General features: G+C 41.2%; 1 pseudogene; it reads left to right on the top strand.

Annotated features, from left to right (window-relative positions):
- The window catches only part of LOC138077643 (antigen WC1.1-like), a 152145-nt pseudogene that overhangs the window by 75890 nt on the left and 48406 nt on the right, over nt 1–27849 (top strand).

The raw sequence follows: 27849 nt of genomic DNA, 5'->3' as shown, positions 1-27849 counted from the left end.
GGTTTGCCATTCCCTTCTCCAGTGGACCACATTCTGTCAGACCTCTCCACCATGACCTTCCCGTCTTGGGTTGCCCCAGGGGCATGGCTTAGTTTCATTGAATTAGACAAGGCTGTGGTCCTAGTGTGATTAGATTGACTAGTTTTCTGTGAGTATGGTTTCAGTGTGTCTGCCCTCTGATGCCCTCTTGCAACACCTACCATCTTGCTTGGGTTTCTCTTACCTTGGGCATGGGGTATCTCTTCATGGCTGCTCCAGCAAAGCACAGCCGCTGCTCCTTACCTTGGACGAGGGGTATCTCCTCCCACTGCCCTTGATCCTCTATATAGAAAACCCTAAAGACTCCACCAGAAAAGTGCTAGAGCTAATCAATGAATATAGTGAAGTTGTGGAATATAAAATCAACACACAGAAATCCCTTGCATCCCTATACACTAATAAAGAGAAAACAGAAAGAGAAATTAAGGAAACTATTCCATTCACCATTTCAATGAAAAGAATAAAATACTTAGGCATATATCTACCTAAAGAAACTAAAGACCTATATATATAAAACTATAAAACACTGGTGAAAGAAATCAAAGAGGACACTAATAGATGGAGAAATATACCATGTTCATGGATCAGAAGAATCAAATTAGTGAAAATGAGTATACTACCCAAAGCAATCTATAGATTCAATGCAATCCCTGTCAGGCTACCAATGTTATTTTTCACAGAGCTGGAACAAATAATTTCAAAATTTGTATGGAAATACAAAAATCCTCGAATAGCCAAAGCAATTTTGAGAAAGAAGAATGGAACTGGAGGAATGAACCTGCCTGACTTCAGACTATACTACAAAGCCACAGTCATCAAGACAGTATGGTACTGGCACAAAGACAGAAATATAGATCAATGGAACAAAATAGAAAGCCCAGAGATAAATCCATGCACCTATGGACACCTTATCTTTGACAAAGGAGGCAAGAATATACAATGGATTAAGGACAATCTCTTTAACAAGTGGTGCTGGGAAAACTGGTCAACCACTTGTCAAAGAATGAAACTAGAACACTTTCTAACACCATACACAAAAATAAACTCAAAATGGATTAAAAATCTAAATGTATGATCAGAAACTATAAAACTCATAGAGGAGAACATAGACAAAATGCTCTCTGACATACATCACAGCAGGATCCTCTATGATCCACCTCCCAGAATTCTGGAAATAAAAGCAAAAATAAATGGGACCCAGTTAAACTTAAAAACTTCTGCACAACAAAGGAAACTATAAGCAAGGTGAAAAGACAGCCTTCAGAATGGGAGAAGATAATAGCAAATGAAGCAACTGACAAACAACTAATCTCAAAAATATACAAGCAACTCCTGCAACTCAATTCCAGAAAAATAAATGACATGATCAAAAAATGGGCCAAAGAACTAAACAGACATTTCCCTAAAGAAAACATGCAAATGGCTAACACATGAAAAGATGCTCAACATCACTCATTATCAGAGAAATGCAAATCCAAACTACAATGAGGTACCATTTCATGCCAGTCAGAATGGCTGCAATCCAGAAATCTACAAGCAATAAATGCTGGAGAAGGTGTGGAGAAAAGGGAATCCTCTTACACTGTTGGTGGGAATGCAAACTAGTACAGCCACTATGGAGAACAGTGTGGAGATTCCTTAAAAAACTGGAAATAGAACTGCCTTATGACCCAGCAATCCCACTGCTGGGCATACAAACCGAGGAAACCAGAATTGAAAGAGACACATGTACCCCAATGTTCATTGCAGTACTGTTTATAATAGCCAGGACATGGAAACAACCTAGATGTCCATCAGCAGATGAATGGATAAGAAAGCTGTGGTACATATACACAATGGAGTATTACTCAGCCATTAAAAAGAATACATTTGAATCAGTTCTAATGAGGTGGATGAAACTAGAGCCTGTTATACAGAGTGAGGTAAGCCAGAAAGAAAACCACCAATACAGTATACTAACACATATATATGGAATTTAGAAAAATGGTAATGATAACCCTGTATGCGAGACAGCAAAAGAGGCACAGATGTATAGAACAGTCTTTTGGACTCTGTGGGAGAGGGTGAGGGTGGGATGATTTGGAAGAATGGCATTGAAACATGTATAATATCATATATGAAATGAATCACCAGTCCAGGTTTGATGCATGATGCTGGATGCTTGGGGCTGGTGCACTGAGATGGCCCAGAGGGATGGTACTGGGAGGGAGGAGGGAGGGGGGTTCAGAATGGGGAACGCGTGTATACCTGTGGTGGATTCATGTTGATGTATGGCAAAACCAATACAATATTGTAAAGTAATTAGCCTCCAATTAAAATAAATAAATTTATATTAAAAAATATTCTGTGATAACCTATATAGAAAAAAATCTGAAAAAGAATGAATATATTTATATGTATAACTGAACCAGTTTGTTGTATGCTTGAAACTAACATAACACTGTAAATCAACTATAATCCAATAAAATTTTAAAGGGAAAAACAAAGAAATTAAAGACAATATAATCAATGGGAAGTCATTCTGTGCTCTTGTCCTGGTGAACTAATATTGTTAAAATGCCTGTACTTGTCAAAGTGATCTACAATTCCTATCTAAATAGTAATGCAATTCCTATCTAAATCCCAATGGCATTCTTAATAGAAATAGAGAAAACAGTCTTAAAATAGGAGTGTGTGGTTTAATTTTTATATATATATATGAATTTCCTGTTTCCTTATCACTATTGAGTTTTAGTTCCATTCCATTATGGTCATGAAAGATACTTTGAATTATTTTAATATTTTTGAATTTGTTAAGACTTATTTGTAACCTAGCCTGGAGAATATTCCATTTGTGCTTGAGAAGAATGCCTATTTTTCTGTGGTTAGAATTAGTACAATGATAGTATTAAAATCAATTAGCATTTTCTATGAGTCTTGTTTCAGAAGAAAAACCTTTAACAGGAGATGATCTGGAAACTCAGCTGTCTGGTAAGCTCCCACTGAGAACACACACTCTACCAGGTTCCTTGACAAATTCTAGGATTTCCAGAGAGATGGCTGGGCCTCTCTCTCTATGACACTCTGACTTTTCTTAACTCATCTTCTTTCCCACTAAGGTCACTGAAGAAATTCATGGAATTTTTGCCATTGAAAAGACAAGATGTGATGACATAAACATGAATTAGTGATAGCGTCTATATTTCTTCTCTGGAGCTGTCACCCAACTACAGGTTGGCATCCCCTCATGGATCCAGCTTCAAGACTCTCCCTCACCTAAGTCACTTGAGGACTAGCTCCTGGGAGAGAAAACTGATCAGAATATTAGCCCCGCAAGTTCCAGGAAAGCTTTCTAAGCTTGTCTGGATGCTAGGTCTCTCATCTCATAGTCCATGTTCCTCTGGGTGGGTTCTGTTCTGCATATCTCTACTTTCAAGTGCCTGCATATTACACATTATCCTTGGATCTGTAGGTGCTAGGCTGCTAAGTGAGAAATTTACTTCTTCAACCAACTGAAAGATGTGTTTCCAGTACTCAACCATTCCAATGATCTGAATTGCACTCTGTAGTTTCTAGGCTCCTAGACCAAGGAATTCAGATTTCTAACCAGTCTCAAAGTGTATGTTCTTGGGATTCAGCCATTCTAAACTGACCTTGTAATCCTCCTGAATTTCTCTTTAGAAACCTGCTCAAGAAAATTCAATTATGACACTAACTGTCAAAGACTCTCTACATGCTCCACTCCTAAAATGAAAAACTTTCACTCCACTGCCTGTGACATGTGGTTTACAGTTGCCAAGTTAGTACCATGAGCACTCACTGGTTTTGTGTTTCTTCTTAGGGTTTGTGCGTCTGGCTGGAGGGGATGGACCCTGCTCAGGGCAAGTAGAAGTGTATTCTGGAGAAGCCTGGATCCCAGTGTCTGATGGGAACTTCACACTCCCCACTGCCCAGGTCATCTGTGCAGAGTTGGGGTGTGGCAAGGCTGTGTCTGTTCTGGGACATGAGCTCTTCCGAGAGTCCAGTGCCCAGGTCTGGGCTGAAGAGTTCAGGTGTGAGGGGGAGGAGCCTGAGCTCTGGGTCTGCCCCAGAGTGTCCTGTCCAGGGGGCTCTTGTCACCACAGTGGAGCTGCTGAGGTTGTCTGTTCAGGTGAGCTGCAGGTCAGGCCTTTCACCTCTGTGAACACCCTGTTCAGGCGAGAAAGTCATGTGATTTTGCTGAAACTCTGTCTTCTTCTACCAGCATACTCAGAAGTCCGGCTCATGACAAACGGCTCCTCTCAGTGTGAGGGGCAGGTGGAGATGAACATTTCTGGACGATGGAGAGCGCTCTGTGCCTCCCACTGGAGTCTGGCCAATGCCAATGTTGTCTGTCGTCAGCTTGGCTGTGGAATTGCCATCTCCATCTCCAGAGGACCACACTTGGTGGAAGGAGGTGATCAGATCCTAACAGCCCGATTTCACTGTTCAGGGGCAGAGTCCTTCCTGTGGAGTTGTCCTGTGACTGCCCTGGGTGGTCCTGACTGTTCCCATGGCAACACGGCCTCTGTGATCTGCTCAGGTAAGAGCGTGGGACAAGGGCTACTGGTACTCAGGATGCTTCTGGAGTGAAATGTCCCCAAGAGCAGAAAGGGAGGGAAAATGGACTTCAAAGTCAGATATTTTGTGGTGAAATATGGATCTTCTCATTGTTCCTTCATTTTTCAGGGCAGGGCAAGAAGTGTGAAGGGGAATAATATATTTTTAAGCTACATTGTTGCTCACATGTAATCATAGAAAACAATGTATGAGCAGTAAGTATAGACCTCAGTATGAACCCCAGCCCAGAGCAGCAAAGAGAATGTCACTGTCGTCCCCTCTCCTCGACAGGGAAAAGTGCTTACCGAACTTCTACTAATGTAGACAGTTTTATCAATTTCTGAACTTTATATGAAATGATGCAGCATGTTGCAACTTTTGTATCTAATTTCTTAGACTCAAAATTATATTTGGGATTCACTCATGATGTATATTGTAGTACTTTATTTTTTTTCATTACTGTAGAGTATGCCTTTGAATGATCACATGGCCATGTACTGATCAATTCTACAGACAGTATAAATCTGAGTTGTTTCCAGTTCTTGACTATTACAAATATGATACTACAACTTACCATGACAATGTCTTTGGATGCAAATATGTGTTACTTTCCATGTTTAACCCTTAGTCATTTATTTTCTTTTTCTTAATGAAATGTTGTCCTTTGACGAACTCATTTCTTAATCTTTTGGAAACATAACTTGCCAACTTTTCCCTGTACATTTAATGCTTCTTATAGCCTTTAGCAAAGAATGTTTGCCTGCTCCAAGATCATGAAAACATTCTCTAAGAGTGTCTTATGGAAATTTTATTATTTTTCTCTTGCATATAATTGTCCATTCCTTCTGGGATTGATATCAGTGTAAGATAAGGGTCAGGTTTCATATGGACATCCAATTGGCTCAATCTTTTCCTGAAAAGATTCTTTTCCCCACTTCAGTGCCGCCTTCATCATAAGCAGGAGGGCAAATATGTCTGTCCTTTTAAAGACTCTCTATTCTGTTCCATGTTATCATTTGTCTATCCTTGCACCAATACTGCATTTTCTTAATTATCACAACTTTTTCGTTGTTGTTGTTGTTCAATCGCTAAGTCATGTCTGACTCTTTCTGACCCCATGAACTACAGCTCACCAGGCTTCCATGTCCTTCACTATCTCCCAGAGTTTCAAACTTTGTAGTAGGTCATAATAATTTTAATTTACAAGAGTTACTTTATATTAACTCCTCTAACTTTGTTGCTTTTCTTACCAACTGTGATGGTCATTCTTGGTTGTTTGTATTTTGTATAAATTTAGAAATCAGCTTGTCATTTTCACCAAAAGAAAAGCTTAAGGGTATTTTCATTGAGATTAGATTTAAAAATTTGAGAGGAGACAAAGAAATTTGAGGATGACTGACACTGACAACGCTGAGTTTTCCAAATCATTGACATAATACATCCCTCCATTCAGTTAGATCTTGAATTTCTCTCAGAGATTTTGCCCATCTTCTACTAGGATTTCTCCTAGGTATTTTATTTTTGATATTATCACTACTTTTTTTGTGAAAGTATCCTGGCAATGAATTCTCTTTGTGTTGTTTTCATCTTTTAGTTTTTTAAATTTTGATGTCATTTGAGACATTAAAATGTTGGGAAAGTAATATAAAAATTCCTTTATGACCTTTACCTGGGTTTCTAAATGTTAGTATCAATATTTTGCTTTAATCTCTGTGTGTGTGTGAGTGTCTTTCCTTCTCGATTCCCCTTCTGCCCCATTTCTTCCTGAATAGGTAAAATCTTTCTGAATTAAGTTGAAGCCATGATGTTCCTTTACCCTTAGGACACTTCTGGGAATTTCCTTATAGAACCAGAGTTCAGTCAAGTCTTTAAATGACTTCAGCCCCAGGTGACATCTAATTGCAGCACTGAAAGACCCAACTGAAAGACTGTCAAACTGAGTTTATTCCTGATTAGTGACCCAAAGGCATAAGCAAAATGAAGTATATATTCTTTTTCTTCAGCTAAAAGTTTTGCCTTATTATATTGATCAAATTGCTAACATCCATTGAATCACAGAAATAGCAAGAGAGTTCCAGGAAAACATCTACTTCTGCTTTATTGACTATGCCAAACCTTTGACTGTGTGGATCATAACACACTATGGAAAATTCTTAAAGAGATGGGAATACAAGACCACCTTACCTGGCTTCTATATGCAGATCAAGAAGCAATAGTTAGAACTGGACATGGAAAAACAGACTGGTTCCAAACTGGGAAAGGAGTATGTCAAGGTTGTATGTTGTCACCCTGCTGTGAAGTCGCTCAGTTGTGTCCAACTCTTTGCGATCCCATGGACTGCAGTCTACCAGTCTTCTCTGTCCACGGGATTTTCCAAGCAAGAATATTGGAGTGGGTTGCCATTTCCTTCTCCAGGGGATCTTCCTGACCCGGGATTGAACGCAGGTCTTCTGCATTGCAGGCAGACGCTTTACTCTCTGAGCCAAAGCGTCTGCCTATATGCAGAGTATATCATGTGAACTGCTGGGCTGGATGAAGCATGACCTGGAATCAAGATTGCCAGGAGAAATATCTATAACCTCAGATATGCTGATGACACCACCTTTATGGCAGAAAGCAAAGAGGACCTGAAGAGCCTCTTGATCAATGTGAAAGAGTAGAGTGAAAAACCTGGCTTAAAACTCAGCATTCAAAAAACTAAGATCAAGGCATCCAGTCCCATCACTTCATGGCAAATAGATGGGGAAACAATGGAAACAGTGACAGACTTTATTTTCTTGGGTTCCAGAATCACTGTAGATGGTGACTGCTGCCATGAAATTAAAAGACATCTGCTCCTCGGAAGAAAAGCTATGACAAACCTAGACAGCATGTTAAAAAGCAGAGACATTACCTTGCTGACAATTATCCATTTCGTCAAATCTATGGCTTTTCCAGTAGTCATGTATGGATGTAAGAGCTGGGCCATAAAGAAAACTGAGTGCTGAAGAACTGATGCTTTTGAACTGTGGTGTTGGAGAAGACTGTTCAGAGTCCTCTGTACTGCAAGGAGATCAAACCAGTGGATGCTGATGGAAATCAGCCCTGAATATTCATTGGAAGGACTGATTCTGAAGCTGAAGCTGCAATTCTTTAGCCACCTGATGAGAAGAACTGACTTGTTGGAAAAGACCCTGATGCTGTAAGATTGAGGGTGGAAGAAGAAAGGGATGACAGAGGATAAGATGGTTGGATGGCATCACCGACTTGAGGAACATGAGATTGAGCAAGCTCTGGGAGTTGGTGATGGACAGGGAAGTCTGGTGAGCTGTAGTCAATGGGGTCACAGAGTTGGACATGACTGAGTGACTGAACTGAACTGGGCTAAATTTTGGGGGAAAATCTTCCATACAACAGTGTAACCAGAACTCTTGTTATGTGACCTGAATTTCTAGATAGTAGAATATCCTCTGATCTTGCACTGTGATATTTCTATTTTATGCTGAGCTAGTGCACAGCTACTATTATTCTTTAGTTCTTAATTTCAGCTGACACATTTTAAAGCTTTAGAAGTACTTCACTTATGTTATCATTTCTCTGCAAAGATACACATTTTGTCTATTATTTCCATAAACACTTTAATTGTGGCTATTTAAGTTCTCTGTCAGGTAAATCTAGCAGCTGAAAAATCTGGGAAATTCTTTCCAATGTCTCCTTTTTCCTTTCTGTTTTTCACGAGATCTATTTTTATTTAAGTGTTTGTTTTAAAGTTAGACATTGAAGAAATTGTAGAAATGCTTCAGAAGAATTTTGTTTTGCTTTTACTTAAGGATAGATTTGGCCTTCCCGGGTGGCTCAGATGGTAAAGAATCTGCCTGCAATGCGGGAGACCTGGGTTTGATCCCTGGATTGGGAAGATCCCCTGGAGGAGGGCATGGCAACCCACTGAAGTATTCTTGCTTGAAAAATCCTATGGGCAGAGGAACCTGGTGGCTATAGTCCACGGGGTTCACAAACAGTCTGACACGACTGAGCGACTGAACTAACTAACTAACCAGGTCATCATTTCCCTTATTTCAGTTTCCTGTTCTTCATCCCTTCCAGACTTCTGATCATTGTTGTTTCTTCAGGAAACCAGACGCAGGTGCTGCCCCAGTGCAACGACTCCCTGTCTCAACCTGCAGGCTTTGTGGCCTCAGAGAAGAGCGCCCCCTACTGCTCAGGTGAGGGTCTCACAAGACAGAAGACTCTTCATTCCCCAGGTCAAGGCCTCATTGTCCCATTTCTCTCTCCTCAGACAGCAGGCAGCTCCGCCTGGTGGACGGGGGAGGTCCCTGCGCCGGGAGAGTGGAGATCCTTGACCAGGGCTCCTGGGGCACCATCTGTGATGACGGCTGGGACCTGGATGATGCCCACGTGGTGTGCGGGCAGCTGGGCTGTGGAGAAGCCCTCAATGCCACAGGGTCTGCTCACTTTGGGGCAGGATCAGGGCCCATCTGGCTGGACGATCTGAACTGCACAGGAAAGGAGTCCCACGTGTGGAGGTGCCCTTCCCGAGGCTGGGGGCGGCACGACTGCAGACACAAGCAGGACGCGGGGGTCATCTGCTCAGGTCTGCGCTACACACTGTCCACAGGCTGGGAGAGGGGTGGGGCCCTGGAGGACTGGGTCTGAGCCCTGAGGGAGAGATGCTGAAACGACCAGAGAAGGAGGCTTCCTCCCATGGAGCCTGTGTTTCCATTCCAGCAGACGTGAAGACGAGGTGCTTTCACTTCCTTCTGCAGCAGCTGAGGATCTGGTCCTTTCTTCTCAGCAGCCTTTCCTGGCAGAGCCGTTTTTTACAGTTTTTCTTGAAAGCAGGGCTCTCTCTCCAGTTACATACAAAAATTTTAAACCCATGATAATAGGTTCCATTTGCTTCAGTAACAGTTTACCAATTAGTGGGTTGAAACAACATATATTTATTTCCTTAAACTTCTGTAGCTTAGATGTCCAGCAGGGATCTCACTGGGCCTGGATCAAGGCTTCAGCAGGGCTGCATCACTTCTGCGGCTCTGGGGGAGAATCTATTTCTTGTCTTCTCAATCTTCTAGATAAAAAACAAAGAAAGTTAGTCACACAGTCGTGTCTGACTCTTTGCGATCCCATGGACTGTATCCTGCCCTGCCCCTCTGTCCGTGGAATTCTCAAGCTCCTAGAAACTGCCTACATCCCTTGGTTCACAGCCTCCTTCATCCATTTTTAGACCAGCAATGCTGCAGAGCTAAGTAATGTATTCCATGTTTAAGGATAGTGGGTCTAAGGATGTGCTCAGACTGGGCTCACATTGTTAATACAATATTCTAGCTTAATCTCACCATCTCAAGGGCCTTATCTTAATCACATCTGTGACTCCCTTTTGTCAGGTGTTGTAACATATTCACAGGTTGCAGAGATTGGGATGTGGACATTTTTGGATTAATTACTCTGCCTGTCTCCCTAATATCCACATCAAATCCCTTAACATAGTCTTCAAAGATTTTGTTAGGAAGCAGGATTCAGCTGCCCCTCCCTGACTAGCACCCACACAGTTTGGTCTTCCTCTCAGTTCATATCCACTACACCACTGTGGCAGAAATAGAAAGACAGACACAAATGGACAAAGTCAGTTAAAAGGGAGGTGATGTCAGTCTTGTCATCTAGTGGGCATCTCTTGAACAAGGTCAGAGATGACTGTTCACCATTTCTAGAAGAAAGGAAAACCTAGAACATCCAGCCAAGTTTTCACTGTGTCCTGTCTCCTCCCCTTTCAACTTTAGAGTTCCTGACCCTCAGGATGGTGAGCGAGGACCAGCAGTGTGCTGGGTGGCTGGAAGTTTTCTACAACGGGACCTGGGGCAGTGTCTGCCGCAGCCCCATGGAAGACATCACTGTGTCCGTGATCTGCAGACAGCTTGGCTGTGGGGACAGTGGAACCCTCAACTCTTCTGTTGCTCTTAGAGAAGGTTTTAGACCCCGGTGGGTGGATGGAATCCGCTGTCGGAAAACTGACACCTCTCTCTGGCAGTGTCCTTCTGACCCTTGGAATTACACTTCATGCTCTCCAAATGATGAAGCCTATATCTCGTGTGCAGGTGATTTACTGTCTTTTTCTGTGTGTCTGTCCCAATCCTGTAAGATGCAGTGAGATTTGATATTTTAAAATCTAAAGTGAAGAGCTTAATTTGGGTCCACAAAGTGACATTAAGTGAAAATGTTAGTGTCCGACTCAGTTGTGTCCGACTCTTTGTGTCTGCATGGACTATAGCCTGCCAGACTCCTCTGTCCACAGAATTTTCCAGGCAAGAATACTGGAATGGGTTTCCATTCCCTTCTCCAGGGGATCATCCCAACCTAGGTATCGCAATTGAGTCTCCCACACTGCAGTCAGATTCTTTATTGTCTGAGCCACCAGAGAGCCTAAATGAGGTAAGGATGAAATTAATTTTATCCAGATATTCTAATCTTGTTTGTTAAATTTTTAATTGAGATGTAATTCTTGTAACATTATATTAGTTCTAAGTGTAAAACATAGTGTTTAAGTTTTTGTACATATTGGTAAATCATCACCACATGTACAGTAATATCCATCACTACATGTAGTTACAATTTTTTTTCTTATGATACCACAAGTAAGAATTTGCATGCTTCAACTAAGAGCTAGGACAACCAAATAAATAATTAATTTTAAAACAGAGTGTTATTCTCTTCATCGGCTTGACATGAGAACATGCATCATGGTTTTTTTAAATTTTTTATCCACATTTGGGCTTCCCTGGTGGCTAAGCTGGTAAAGAATCTGCCTACAATGCAGGAGATCAGGGTTTGATTCCTGGTCGGGAAGATCCACTGGAGAAGGGATAGGCTACTCACATCAGTGTTCTTGGGCTCCCCTGATGACTCAGCGGGTAAAGAATCTGCCTGCAATGTGGGAGACCTAGATGCGATCCCTGGCTTGGGAAGACCCCTGGAGAAGGGAAAGGCTACCCACTCCAGTTTTCTGGCCTGGAGAATTCCATGGACTGTATTCTCCATGGGGTCATAAAGAGTTGGACATGACTGAGCGACTTTGACAAACACTATATACCAAAATACTATCTTCTTTCCTATATTAGTTTTAAGATATAATTTATGACAATATTTTTTCTTCTAGAATGTTTTAAAAATTTTTATTTATTTATGGGAACTCTCTATAAACAAAGATCACTTCAGTTCAGTTGCTCAGTTGTGTCAGCTTCAACATCAGTCCTTGCAATGAACACTCAGGACTGATCTCCTTTATGATGGACTGGTTGGATCTCCTTGCAGTCCAAGGGACTCTCAAGAGTCTTCTCCAACACCACAGTTCAAAAGCATCAGTTCTTACGTGCTCATCTTTCTTTATAGTCTTTTAAAGAAACACCACTTACTCTTTCTTAAATATTTTTGTAAATATTTCCCCCATTTTTTGCGCATATGTTTAAGGTTATGTATGTGAATGGGGGGGGGGTTATGTTATCGAATGTATAATGGTTTACTTTTTTGACTTCTGCCTTTAATGAAATGTTTCAAATGCCATTCTTAATCTCAAAATAACATTGAATCAAGTTTTATTTTCTGCAAATAATTTTACAGTTCCACTAAAGAATATTCAAAACCTAATTTTGATTTCACTTATTTATCTGAATTTATTTTATTTATTTATATGAATTTATTTTAATATGTGTGATTGTATAATATCATTACCAGATAAGAATTATATTTTAGATATGTGAAGCTTCATCACAAAATGAAAACACATTGCTTCATGATTTCATGGATATGATGTGAAAAGTACAGGCAACAAAGCAAAAATAGACAAGGGGGAATATATCAAACTAAAAAGCTTCTTCAAGCCAACAGAGTGAAAAAGCAAGCTAGCACAAATTATATAAGGTATTAATTTCCAAACAAATAAGGAACCCCTACAACTCAAGAAAAAAAAACCCAAAACTTAATAATGCAGTTAAAAAATTGGCAAGGGCTTGAATAGACATTTCTCTAAAGAAGACATACAAATGGCCAATGGGTATATGTAAAATGCTTGACATTGTCAATCATCAGGGAAATGTAAATCAAAACCAGAAAGAGATATCATCTCACACATGTCAGAATGACCGTTTTTTTTTTTTTTTAAAGACACAAGTGTTGGCAAGGCTGTGGAGAAATTGACACTTTTTGTGTACTTATCCACATTAAATGTATAAATTATATTAATAAAGCTATGCAATCCAGGGGTTAAATCTCTGGACTTTCACTGTCATGGTCCAGGTTCAATCCCTGACCTGGGAACTAAGATCCCACGGGCCACAGCACAGCCAAAAACAAACAACGACACAAAACCTATGACCAAAAAATCTGTATGATTTATAATGATGTCCCTTTTCGTTCTTGGTATTGTTAACTTATTTTCTCTCTGCTCTTCATTGGTATTGATCAGTGTTCCTCAGTTTTCAATGAGCCACCTTTAAAGGGTTTTCTTCTATGCTTTCTATCTTATGCTTACCTTGTTTTCCGTCCATTTTTGTTCCTTTTTTAATTAACCCCAACATTCTATATTCTTTAGGCTTTCTCATCTCCTAGTTTCTTAATGGAAGCTTACATTTTTTTCACTTTCGGTCTTTCCTCTTCTCTAAATCTAGGGTATAAATTTCCCTATAGGCACTACTTGAGTTTCATTAGAAGAATTTACGATAATATCATTATTTTGTGTTTATTATCATTATTATTGTATTTTTATTATCATTATTTCACAATATTTGGTAAATTTTAAATTTATTCCCAGACTCAGGTGTTTTTTGGCAGGATGTTGCTGAATTTCCCAAAATAGGGATGGCTAACAATATTTCTTTTTCATTCTTAATTTTATTCCACTGTGGTCAGAGTAAATACTCTGTATGAATTCAAAGAGTGAAAGATTTTGTCCCGTTATGTGGTCGTTTTGGTAAACGTTCCGAGTGCATGTACAGTAATGTGAACTCTTGCGTTGCTGGGTGCGTTGCTCTATGTGTTACTTGGTTAAATGTGCTGACTATGTTGTTGTACATCTACTGTATCCTTTGTTTTTTGTATGCCTGGTCTGTATGCTATTGAAAAAGATACAGTAAAAATCCCCCATTTTGACTGTGATTTTGCCTATTTTTTCTTTTCATTCTGTCAAGTATATTTCAAAGCTATGTTCTGTTACCTTTCTTGAATTTTGATGTCTATATGTTTATTAAGGGTGCACCTCCTTATGATCATGAAGATTCCCTCTTTAATTCAATTAGTGTTCAGTTCAGTTCAGTTCAGTTGCTCAGTTGTGTCTGACTCTTTGTGACTTCATGGACTGCAGCACTACAGGCCGCCCTGTCCATCACCAAACCCAGAGTTTATGCAAACTCATGTCCATTGGGTCAGCGATGCCACCCAGTAATCTCATCCTCTGTCACCCCCTTCTCCTTCTGCTCCCAATCTTTCTCAGCACCGGGGTCTTTTGAAATGAGTCAGCTCTTCACATCAGGTGGCCAAAATATTGGAGTTTCAGCTACAACATCAGTCCTTCCAGTGAACACTCAGGACTGATCTCCTTAGGATGGACTGGTTGGATCTCCTTGCAGTCCAAGGGACTCTCAAGAGTTTTCTCCAACATCACAGTTCAAAAGCATCACTCCTTTGGTGCTCAGCTTTCTTTAAAGTCCAACTCTCATATCCATACATGACTACTGGAAAAACCATAGCCTAGACTAGACGGACCTTTGTTGACAAAGTATTCTCTCTGCTTTTAATATGCTGTCTAAGTTGCTCCAAGGAGCAAGCGTCTTTTAATTTCATGGCTGCAGTCACCATCTGCAGTGATTTTGGAGCCCCCAAAATAAAGTCAGCCACTGTCTCCACTATTTCCACTATTTCCATATCTATTTGCCATGAAGTGATGGGACTGGATGCCATGATCTTAGTTTCCTGAATGTTGAGCTTTAAGCCACCTTTGTCACTCTCCTCTTTCACTTTCATCAAGAGGCTCTTTTGTTCTTCACTTTCTGCCCTAAGGGTGGTGTCATCTGCATATCTGAGGTTATTGATATCTCTCCCAGCAATCTTGATTCCAGCTTGTTCTTAATCCAGCCCAGCATTTCTCATGAGGTACTCTGTATGTAAGTTACATAAGCAGGGTCACAATATACAGCCTTGACATCCTCCTTTTCCTATTTGGAATCAGTGTGTTTTTCCATGTCCAGTTCTAACTGTTGCTTCCTGACCTGCATACAGGTTTCTCAAGAGGCAGGTCAGGTGGTCTGGTATTCCCATCTCTTTCAGAAGTTTCCACATTTTATTGTGATCCACACCGTCAAAGGCTTTGACATAGTCAATAAAGCAGAAATAGATGTTTTTCTGGAACTCTCTTGCTTTTTCCATGATCCAACAGATGTTGGCAATTCGATCTCTGATTCTTCTGCCTTTTGTATAACCAGCTTGAACATCTGGAAGTTCACAGTTCATGTATTGCTAAAACCTGGCTTGGAGAATTTTGAGCATTACTTTACTAGCGTGTGAAATGAGTGCAATTGTGCGGTAGATTGAGCATTCTTTGGGATTGCCTTTCTTTGGGATTGGAATGAAAACTGACCTTTTCCAGTCCTGTGGCCACTGTTGAGTTTCCAAATTTGCTGGCATACTGAGTGCAGCACCTTCACAGCATCATCTCTCAGGATTTGAAAGAGCTCAACTGGAATTCCATCACCTCCACTAGCTTTGTTAATAGTGATGGTTCCTAAGGCCCACTTGACTTCACATTCTAGGATGTCTGGCTCTAGGGGAGTGATCACACCATCGTGATTATCTGGGTCATGAAGATCTTGTTTTGTACAGTTCTTCTGTGTATTCTTGCCACCTCTTCTTAATATTCTGCTTCTGTTTGGTCCATACCATTTATGCCCTTTATTGACCCCATCTTTGCATGAAATATTCCCTTGGTATCTCTAATTTTGCTTTTTTGTATTTCTTTTTTTCTTGGGGATGGTCTTGATTTCTGTCTCCTGTACAGTGTCACAAATCTCCATCCATAGTTCATCAGGCACTCTGTCTATCAGATCTAGTCCCTGAAATCTATTTCTCACTTCCACTGTATAGTCATAAGAGATTTGCTTCAGGTCATACCTGAATGGTGTAGTGTTTTCCCCCACTTTCTTCAATTTAAATCTGAATTTGGCAATAAGGAGTGCCTAATCTGAGCCATAGTCAGCTCCTGGTCTTGTTTTTGCTGCCTGTATAGAGGTTCTCCATCTTTGGCTGCAAAGAATATAATCTATCTGATTTTGGTGTTGACCATCTGGCGATGTCCATGTGTAGAGTCTTCTCTTATGTTGTTGGAACAAGGTGTTTGCTATGATCAGTGTGTTCTCTTGGCAAAACTCTATCAGCCTTTGCCCTGCTTTATTCTGTACTCAAGTCAAATTTGCCGGTTACTCCATGTGTTTCTTGACTTCATACTTTTGCATTCCAGTCCCCTATAATGAAAAGGATATCTTTTTTTGGGTGTTAGTTCTAAAAAGTCATGTAGGTCTTCATAGAACCATTCAACTTCAGCTTCTTCAGCATTACTGGTTGGGGCATAGACTTGGATTACTGTGATATTGAATGCTTTGCCTTGGAAATGAACAGAGAGATCATTCTGTTGTTTTTGAGATTGTACCCAAGTACTGCATTTCAGACTCTTTTGTTGACTATGGTGGTTACTCCATTTCTTCTAAATGATTCCTGCCCACAGTAGTAGATATAATGGTCATATGAGTTAAATTCACCTATTACAGTCCCTTTTAGTTCACCGATTCCTAGAATGTTCACTATTGCCATCTCCTGTTTGACCACTTCCAATTTCCCTTCATTCATGGACCTAACATTCCAGGTTCCTAGGCAATATTGCTCTTTACACCATTGGACCTTGCTTCTATCACCAGTCACATCCACAACCGGGTGTTGTTTTTGCCTTGACTCCCTACCTTCATTCTTTCTGGAGTTATTTCTCCACTGATCTCCAGTAGCATATTGAACACCTACTGACCTGCGGAGTTCATCTTTCAGAGTCCTATCTTTTTGCCTTTTCATACTGTTCATGGGGTTTTCAAGGCAAGAATACTGCAGTGGTTTGCCATTCCCTTCTCCAGTGGACCACATTTTGTCAGAACTCTCCACCATGACCCGTCCGTCTTGGTTGGCCCTACACGGCATGGCTTAGTTTCATTGAGTTAGACAAGGCTGTGGTCCATGTGATCGGGTTGGCTAGTTTTCTGTGATTGTGGTTTCAGTCTGTCTGCCCTCTGATGTCCTCTCTCAGCACTACTGTCAATTAGTGCATCTTTTCTTAACGTCTACTTTCTGGGACATTGATAAAGCTACTCCCATTTTCTTACAGTTAGTACATTTTCCCCATCATTTTACTTTCAATCTTTCTTTGTTTTCATAGTATAAGGCGATCATTTTGCGAGTAACGTTTGCATCAGGTTTGTTTTATCTTAATCCATTCACTGTAAATGCAATTACTGATATTGATTTGATGTTGGTCTCTGCCATTTGCTTTTAATTGATGCACATGCTTTATGTTCCTTTTTCTCTCCCTTTTTTTTCTTCCTTTAGTTTTAAATAAATCTGTTACTATTTCAGATTTCCCTTTTTCCTTTTGATTTTCTGCAGCTTTACTTGGAGTGGGGATTTTCATACTCTTTTTTTATATTAAAAAATTCTCTATCATTATATCTTCAAATATGCCTTCTGTCGTTCTGCCTCTCTGTCTCTGTATGTCTTCTCCCTCTCCTACTCTTTCTTTTCCTTCTCATGTCTCATCTTTAGGACTCCTCTAAATCACTCTATTCTAAGTTCTATCTAAAATTTGTTTGACTTATTCATTCACTTTTTAATACTAGATATTTTATTTTAGGTTGGGAATGATTCCATTGCCATTTTTATTTGCTTATGATTATTTGTTAATTTTTTTGTCTTTTCCCCTGTATATTCTCCCCTTCTCTCTTTTTCCCTAAACACATTGGTCGTAGTTAAAATCCTTATGCATTTCTATCATGTGTGTCTCTGCATTCTCTCATCTCTTTTTTCACTTTGGTCTTTTGTCATGTTATCCTAACTTGTGAAATGTCATGCCAATTTTTTACTGAATGCTATAAATTATATATGAAAAAGTAAGATACTCCTGATACATTTTCTAATACCTGAAAGGATTTACCGCTTGTTTTGCTAGGCAGATAGGGGGAAGGGGTGTATATCACTCAAACATCTAAATATAACCTAAAACTGAGCTGTAATAAGTGTGGGTTGCAGCTTTGGTAGCATTCAGTCCACCTCTGATTTATTGGCCCTATGACAGGGGCTTTTGGAGATTTCAGTTCAGAGCCTGGATTCTTTGGTAGCTCAGTACCCAAGAGAATGAGAAAGACTCTGCTTTTCAAGTCTTTTTATGTAGTTCTTCAGCCTCCTGTCCTTCACAGTTTATATACTGGGCAGATATTTGAGGAGAAAACGTGCTGTGTGAGAGAGGCTCTCAAGATTCTAATTTTGTCACTCCAGCTCCAGGTAACCCCCAGATTATGCTGGCTTCCTGTCACAACAATAGTCCTCTGCTTGCCCAAGCCCAGATTCTGAATCATTAAATTATGCAATGAATCAGCAAATTCCCAGAGAAAAAGAAGTATAGATCCTTGGCTAACATTGAAATAACCTCCACACTTTAGAATTTTAGCATATTTAGTCCATGTTGTGTTAACAAATGTTGAATACATTTCAGTTCAGTTCAGTTCAGTTCAGTCAGTCGTTTCCGAGTCTTTGTGACCCCATAAATCACAGCACGCCAGGCCTCCCTGTCCATCACCAACTCCCAGAGTTCACTTGGAGTCACATCCATCGAGTCAGTGACGCCATCCAGCCATCTCATCCTCTGTCATCCCCTTCTCCTCCTGCCCCAAATTCCAATGAGTCAGCTCTTCTCATGAGATGGCCAAAATACTGGAATTTCAGCTTCAGTATCATTCCTTCCAAAGAACACACAGGACTGATCTCCTTCAGAATGGACTGGTTGGATCTCCTTGCAGTCCAAGGGACTCTCAAGTGTCTTCTCCAACACCACAGTTCAAAAGCATCAATTCTTCGGCGCTCAGCTTTCTTCAAAGCCCATCTCTCACATCCATACATGACCACTGCAAAAACCATAGGCTTGACTAGACAGAGCTTTGTTGGCAAAATAACATTTACTGTATCTTAAAAAACTTTTTTCAGCTTTTTAAGCTGTGTGCAGCAAGACCCAGCAAAACACATTGGCCTGCTGTGAACTCCTCCATTCTCCATGGAAGTGGAAAATTTTAGGTTTAATGCTCTACTTCATCATTTACTTAAAGAACAACATCGATAGACATTCTTTAACCTTTCTTTACATCACTTTTATGTATAAAAGGAGAGGAGAATACAGTGAGCTTGTTAATGTTATTTGTTCAAGGGGCTGCAGGATGTGACCTATTTCTGCTCAGTGATAGAACTAGAAGAACTTTGCTGGTGGCTCAGCTGTAAAGAATCCACCTGCAATGCAGGAGACACTGGTTAGATCGCTGGGTCAGGAAGACCCCCCTGGAGGAGGGCGTGGAAATCCACTCCAGTATTCTTGCCTGGAGAATCCCATGGGCAGAGGAGCCTGGTGGGCTACAGTTCATAGGGTCTTAAAGAGTTGAACATGACTGAAGTGACTAGGCAAACATACACACTGCTGCTGCTGCTAAGTCGCTTCAGTCATGTCCAACTCTGTGGGACCCCATAAACGGCAGCCCACCAGTCTCCCCCATCCCTGGGATTCTCTAGGCAAGAATACCGGAGTGGGTTGCCATTTCCTTCTCCAATGCATGAAAGTGAAAAATGAAAGTCAAGTCATTCAGTCGTGTCCCACTCTTAGCGACCCCATGGACTGCAGCCTACCAGGCTCCTCTATCCATGGGATTTTCCAGGCAAGAGTACTGGAGTGGAGTGCCATTGCCTTCTCCTTCCCCCTAAAGATCAGATAACTCCAAAATTTGAACAACAGAGATTCTTGACACAAAGTCCAAGGAGGGATTATATTTTTGGGGGAGAGGAAGCAACATTCTATGTTTTCCAGTGGAATCCGGCCAGTGTCAATGTTCCCTGACATCATCTCTCATGCAAAGCTGTTCAGTCTACTCAAAGAGATCACACTGTTTGAAAGTAGTATCCAGATCTGAAGTCTGAAGCTTAGAACCGCAAATGAAATATTCTGGGGTAAACCAAGATATCACAGAATCCATTTGTTTTTCAGCTCTGAATGACTGTACCAAGGAGAAGGATTCTAATGATAGAGGATTCATGATTGCTATCTGAGGCATCTGATAAGGCCCGTTCCTGACTCCACTCCCTTTAATCAACCCCTTTAACTCTTAGGTCAACAGCATCAAAATGTGTGTGCTTTGAAAGGAATCCATCCAGCTGCCAGCTCATTCCTGTGACTCTGAACTCATTTAACTGCTCCGGGTAGAGAGACTAACATTTCCTGTAAATCTTTCTCTAATGCTGTGCAGAACTCTACAGATCAGAATGTTAACTCTGATAGGACCTTGTACTACCTTCTGTCTCAGACTACTCACTAGAGTGTTTTCAACTTAATATTTCCTGTTTTATTTTCTTCCTATTTTTCAACCTTATTATTCTCTTGCCACTGGTATAAAAAACCAGCCCCAGCTGCTGCCCCAGTGTAATGACTCCGTGTCTGAACCAGCAAGGTCGGCAGCTTCAGAGGAGAGCGCCCCCTACTGCTCAGGTGGGGGTCCCACAGGACAGAAAACCCTTCTCAACCTCTGGTGTCATCACCCATGTCCCATTTCTCTCTGCTCAGACAGCAGACAGATCCGCCTGGCGGACGGAGGTGGTCGCTGCTCTGGGAGAGTGGAGATCCTTGACCAGGGCTCCTGGGGCACCATCTGTGATGACGGCTGGGAACTGGAAGATGCCCGCGTGGTGTGCAGGCAGCTGGGCTGTGGAGAAGCCCTCAGTGCCACGGGGTCTGCTCCCTTCGGGGCAGGATCAGGGCCCATCTGGCTGGATGAAGTGAGCTGCAGAGGAGAGGAGTCCCAAGTGTGGAGGTGCCCTACTTTGGGATGGCGGCAACACAACTGTGTTCATCGGGAAGATGCAGGCGTCATCTGCTCAGGTATGGTCAGTTCTTTGTCCACCGGCTGAGAAAATGGAAAGTTCCAAGAAAGCTGGTGTCTGATCAGCAGGGTAATGGGAGATAGGTGGGCTAGAGAGGACTGAGACACCTACCCATCCTCCCTGAGTGCACCGTGGCTATGAGTGCTGAGCTTCATATACTTTCCTCTTATAAGTCTCTGTCATTGTTTTGATCTCCAGTGCACTTACCTGATGCTAAAATAGCTTTATTCATTCTCCCAATTAAAAAAAATCCTCATAATTTTTTTTCATATTTCACTTTTTGTAGTGTGAAACATTTGTTAACTGCCACATACACATTCTCTTTGCACAGGGAGGCTATGCGAAGGAGGGACAAAAATGAGGAAGTACTCTCCTGGGTGGAGTTGTTTCTGTACAAACAATGTGAGATATTATTTAACACTAGGCTAGTAGGAGTGGAGGCTACTCTTACTATAGGAGGATATCATTTACATGTATAGAGGTGATCCCTAAAGCGATATCATTTAACAAATCAGAGATTCTTATGGATTTGTGGCAGATTTCAAGTTTCCTTTGCAAATTTAGACATAAATGTTCATAGTTCTTTGATGGTAGAACTAGAGAACTGTGAATGAAATGCATAAGTCATATATTCTTTCACTAGTACTAGAAAAGTCTCTCTCCCCGATTCTTCCCTTAAGATATCTGTATAAATGCAAACTTTGGAGGAACACTTAGCCTTGCTCTGGCAAGTCAAAGGTGGAGGTAATAAAACATGAATTTGTGTGTTTTATGATAAGAGATTAAAAGTTTATATTTGATGATTTCTATGATATAAGAGACTTGTGTTTGGGAGACTTATTTGGAGCAAGAAGACAAATGTAATTTTGAAGAAAGTGGAGCAGGTTTTATAGAAGCTGGGAGGAAGGGGAATGGCGATGGGAGCTGATGAAGGCAACAGTGAGGTTCTCTGAGCAGCACTGAAGGTCCATGTGTGGTGTGGAAGGTGCTATGTGTGCCTAAGGACACAAGATGTCGACACAGCAAGAGACCAGACAAGGATAGATCTTTATTATATTTAATATCTTTACTCATTCACATCAATTCAGTTCAGTTCAGTGCTCAGTCATGTCCGACTCTTTGCGACCCCATGAACTGCAGTACAGCAGGCCTCCCTGTCCATCACCAACTCCCGGAGTTCAGTCAAATTCTTGTCCATCGAGTCGGTGATGCCATCCGGCCATCTCATCCTCTGTAGTCCCTTCTCCTCCTGTCCCCAATTCCTCCCAGCATCAGAGTCTTTTCCAATGAATCCACTCTTCACATGAGGTGGCCAGAGTACTGGAGTTTCAGCTTTAGCATCATTCCTTCCAAAGAAATCCCAGGACTGATCTCCTTTAGAATGGGCTGGTTGGTTCTCCTTGCAGTCCAAGGGACTCTCAAGTGTCTTCTCCAACACTACATTTCAAAAGCATCAATTCTTCGGTGCTCAGCTTTCTTCATAGTCCTTCTCTCACATCCATACACGTCTACTGGAAAAACCATAGCTTTGACTAGACAGACCTTTGTTGGCAAAGTAATGTCTCTGGTATTCAATATGCTATCTAGGTTAGTCATAACTATCCTTCCAAGGAGTAAGCGTCTTTTAATTTCATGGCCGCAATCACCATTTGTAGTGATTTTAGAGCCCATAAAACTAAAGTCTGGCACTGTTTCCACTGTTTCGCCATCTATTTCCCATGAAGTGATGGGACCAGGTGCCATGCTCTTAGTTTTCTGAAAGTTGAGCTTTAAGCCAACGTTTTCACTCTCCTCTTTCACTTTCATCAAGAGGGTTTTTAGTTCCTCTTCACTTTCTGCCATAAGGGTGGTGTCATCTGCATATCTGAGGTTATTGATATTTCTCCCAGCAATCTTGATTCCAGCTTGTGTTTCTTCCAGCCCAGTGTTTCTCGTGAGGTACTCTGCATAGAAGTTAAATAAGCAGGGTGACAATATACAGACTTGATGTACTCCTTTTCCTATTCAGCTTTCTATTTAATAATTTTCTTAGAATTTTCACATAGTTATTCTTCTATGTAAGTTTTAAAATCAAGGAGAAAATAAGAAAGAAATAATATATCTCAGAAGTCTCTATCCTAATATGTCCTAAGACTATATTGATTATCCAGCACATATTTGAATATGTAACTTTTATCAGGGTATATAAAACAGAATACAAGAAATACTTCTCTGTCTTTCTAAATTTTTAATCTTGTGGAATTAATATGATATCAACAGCCTCAGATATGTGGATGACATCACCCTAAATGGCAGAAAGTGAAGAGGAACTAAAAAGCCTCTTGATGAAAGTGAAAGAGGAGAGTGAAAAAGCTGACTTGAAACTCAGCATTCAGAAAACTAATATTATGGCATCCTGTCCCATTGCTTCATGGCAAACAGAAGGGGAAAAAATGGAAACTGTGACAGACTTTATTTTCTTGGGCTCCAAAATCACTGTGGACAGTGACTGCAGTCATGAAATTAAAAGATGCTTGCTCCTTGGAAGAAAAGCTGAAAAACCTAGACAGTATATTAAAAAACAGAGACATTACTTTGAGACAAAGGTCCATCTAGTCAAAGCTATGGTTTTTTCAATAGTCATGCATGGATGTAAGAGTTGGACCATAAAGAAGGCTGAACACTGAAAAAGTGATGCTTTTGAATTGTAGTGTTGGAGAAGACTCTTGAGCGTCCCTTGGACTGCAGGGAGATCAAACCACTCAGTCTGAAAGGAAATCAACCCTGAATATTCACTGAAAGGACGATGCTGAAGCTCCAATACTGTGGCCACTTGATATGAAAAACTGATTCACTGGAAAAGACCCTGATGCTGGGAAAGATTGGAGGCTGGTGGAAAAGGGGACGACAGAAGATGAGATGGTTAGATGGCATCACCAACTCGATGGACATGAGTTTGAGCAAACTCGGGGAGATAGTGAAGGACAGAGAAGCCTGTCATTCTTCAGTCCATGGGGTAGCAAAGAGTCGGAACCGACTGAGTGGCTGAGCAACAACAACAGCAACAACCAGTCAAATAACAATTGTTTATCTAGAGTGTGTAGCCTGTGACCAAACTCCCAGCCAGTATAGATTAGGGGTCCTAACCTGGGCCTCTCTGGGGAGATGGAAATGGATAAATAATATAAGGCAAGCAGATCATCCTCTCTCTCATCATTCATTCGTGTATGTGTGGTCTATCTAATCCTTAAATTCTTTAATTTCTGCAGTGCCTTTTCTGTTCTCTCCTGCTCTGTATGCTGCTGCTGCTGCTGCTTCTAAGTCGCTCGAGTCATCTCTGACTCTGTGCGACCCCATAGACAGCAGCCCACTGGGCTCCACCGTCCCTGGGATTCTCCAGGCAAGAACACTGGAGTGGGTTGCCATTGCCTTCTCTGCCTGCTCTCTATAGTAGATTTTTATTCTGTTACATCATTCTTTTTGAGGCTTCAAAGTTCACAAACTTATACAATCAGATTCCTTTACCAGAACAAATTCCACCATGTACATAAATAATTCTGAGCACACTCAGAAACCAGGAAAATGATTTTAAAAGTTGTTCTTTATGATTTGCAGGTTTTTTCCCCATTGGATTACCTTTTCTCTGTCCAAATATGGTCCCTGAAGGATGAAATCATGATTACGAGTCTTTTCCTTTGTCTCTTTCTCATACTCCATCCACTCCCCGTTTAACCTGCCCCTCACCCCAGCTCACTCCCTACAGAAGCTCTTCCCTTTTGGAGTCTCCTTTCCATCTATTTGTAGCTCTTAAGCTTGTCTTTTCTTTGCTGCATTGGGAGAAATGGGAAAGGGTAGCAGGGTTATGTGGCAAATGGGAGGAGCACAGGGGATGAAAAGTGTTAAAATCTTGTTGAACGAGTCTTTTTTTCCCCCCAAATCTTTCTATGTTTCATTCCTATTGAAGCTTTTGCAATTTAGAAATCTCTACAGTATATATTAAAAGACGCTTACTCCTTGGAAAGAAAGTAACCTTCCTAGACAGCAACCTAGTAACCAACATAGACAGCATGTTAAAAAGCAGAGATATTACTTTGCCAACAAAGGTCCGTGTAGTCAAGGCTATGGTTTTTCCAGTGGTCATGTATGGATGTGAGAGTTGGACCCTGAAGAAAGCTGAGCACTGAAAAATGGATGCTTTTGAACTGTGGTGCTGGAGAAGACTCTTGTGAGTCCCTTGGACTGCAAGGAGATTCAACCTGTCCATTCTAAAGGAGACCAGTCCTGAGTATTCATTGGAAGGACTGATGCTGAGGCTGAAACTCCAATACTTTGGCCACCTTATGTGAAGAGCTGACTCATTGGAAAAGACTTTGATGCTGGGAGGGATTGCGGGCAGGAGGAAAAGGGGACGACAGAGGATGAGATGGCTAGATGGCATCATTGACTTGATGCACACGAGTTTGGGTGAACTCCAGGAGTTGGTGATGGACAGGGAGGCCTGGAATTTTGCGATTCATGGGGTCACAAAGAGTTAGACACGACTGAGCAACTGAACTGAACTGAACTGAAAGTATATATGGCTTGTTTGCTGTCTGCTCTCTTTCTCTCATTCTCCTTTTTTTATAGCTTGCTGGCTTATCTCAGAAATCCAAATAGGAAAGGCATATGTAGTTAGCATATAGATAAGGATAGAATACATTAAATTATCATTACTCTTTCACATTTGCTGAGAATCTCATGTCTAGTGTGAAGTAATCCACTAAATCAATTGTCTTGCATAATCCCACTGAGATCTCACTTTCTCCCAGGTGTCTTTTAAATCCTAAGTTTTCATGAAAGATGGCTAGGACCATTCCCTCCCTCTCCTATGACCCTCTGAGCTTTTGTCATTTCTAAACTTACCTGTGGACAACTTCTTTCACAATTAGATTAGAATCCCTGCACTCAGATCCAGCCCGTGTGATTTTCCCTGTCCTCAGTGACTTGAATATTGGCTCTCAGAGAAAACTGGCCAGAATTTTATCTCCAGAAATCTCAGGATGGTCCTGTAAACTTCTCTGGCTCTTAGGCCTCTAACCTCTTGAATCCCATGGACCGTTTTCACTCTCAGTTCAGGTCTGCACCCACGTTTGAATGTCCACCACTGTGCAGTTTCTTTGGGCACTGTAGTTTCCAGGCCCTAGATAGGAATTAAGATTCCTAACCATTATATGTTCTCGGGATTCAGCCATTCTGAACTGATCCTTCAATCCTTCTGGATATCTCTTCAGAAACTTGCTCATGAAAATGCAGTTTGACAATGACAGTCAAATTCTCTCTTCTTATCCCCTCTTATTCCACTGTTGGAAAGAAAAGCTTTCACACCATCTCATGCCTGTGAATGTTGTTTCCAATTGTCAAGCCAGGCTCATGAACACTCACTGGGTTTGTTGTTCTTTGTTTCTCTGCCGGGAACCAGCGTGAGGAGCTCCGCCCATGGCAAAGGTCATGAGGAAGGAGGCTTGGCATACGCAAAGGCGTGATCAAGCCTCAGGAAACCCCCTGTTTCCGAGCTTCTACCCCAAAACCAGAGTCTGTTTTGTGTTCTCACCTACACCTCTGACTTTACGGGGGGCTCTCCCCCATAACTGTTTCTCTCGGAGAAGGAGTAAACGTGCAGCTCCAAGGCAATAAAAATTCCTGGGCGTGACAAGAGTGTTTCAGTTTACGGACTCCTCTGAAGGTTATCTAGCCCACCTGTATAGGTTCGTCCAGCCACATGTGATTGTTTACAGCCTCCCAATCTGAGAGGCACAGAGATGTTTTAGGCTTACTAAGGGCAAATTCTTTTGGGGAGTTAGAAATGATTAGTATAGTGGGTTGGTTAGGAATTATATTGGTGAAGGGTTTTTCATTTGTTGTGTCAATAATCGCTGCTAATTCCCTCCCCTGGATGGGACAAGGATGTCTCAGGTCAAACCTCTCTGCTGACAGACTAGCTTGTGAGACAGGATTATCCATACTCCTGCCACATGATTGTTTACTACCTCTTAACCATAAACAGCACAGAGAGTTTTGAAGTATTTTGAGAGTCTTAATTAGCATAGGGCTTTTTCTTCTTGTTGAGTCAATGATTGCCACCAGGCCTCCATATCCTTAGGCACCTGGGAATATATTAATCAATGTATTTGAAATATAGAAAAGGAAATATAGTAGTTTTGATGTTAGCAATACTAGACTTTTTGAGTTAATGGATTTTCTCTTTTGTAATAGATCACTGTGCTTTGTTATAAATCACTGTGTCCTTGCTATGTAAAAATGTAACTTTATCACTATCTTAAGACTAAATAGATCTTAAGGGGAGCATTGGTGAAAGGATTTTCATTTGTTGGGCTGATGTTTGCTGCTAAATCTCCATGTTCCCTGCCCTTATAATAAATATAACTAACATATAGGAGAAATAAGTATTAACCTTTAAGCATATAGGAGAAATAAGTATTAACCTTTAAGATTGATCATGTTAACCTTGGGTTAAATAGATTCCTTTCTTGATTGTAACTCACTGCACCCTCACCCTATAGGAATGTAACTTTATTTGGAGGGTGGTGCCTGGTTTAAGAAAAAGCACCCTTGGAAGAAATAAGTTTTTTGGTTATCAGAAAGAAAGGATCATAAAATGTCAGCGGGTCTCATGGCCAGAAGATGATGTAATATTCCTAAGACCTTTTTTTATACATTTATGTGAAGCACCTGATTTTGATAAAGGTCAGGACTGCTGACCCCCACGTGACTCTGTATTCATCCCTATGTGTAACAAAAGGTATATAAGCAAACCCCAAAATAAAGAAATCGGATCAGTTTCCAGAAAGACTGATTCCCTCATGTTGTTCTTTTCTGCTCCCCGTTTTTCTGGCTGAATTTCCATCTGGAGTGTGGGTGCCCTCCAGGTCTACTTATTTGCCCTGGTTTTCAAGCCCACACGAGAAGGAGCCCAAGGAGGGGCACCTTCTGATATTCAAGTGGCACCGGTGGCCTAGCGTAGATGGTGCAAATTCCTTGTCTTGGAATTTTATTGGTATCCCACGTAAA

The sequence above is a fragment of the Capricornis sumatraensis genome, chromosome 4 (assembly GCF_032405125.1).
Source record: "Capricornis sumatraensis isolate serow.1 chromosome 4, serow.2, whole genome shotgun sequence".
NCBI lineage: Eukaryota > Metazoa > Chordata > Mammalia > Artiodactyla > Bovidae > Capricornis > Capricornis sumatraensis.
The sequence above is the reverse complement of the archived record's forward strand: the minus strand, read 5'-3'. Positions and strand labels throughout refer to the sequence as shown.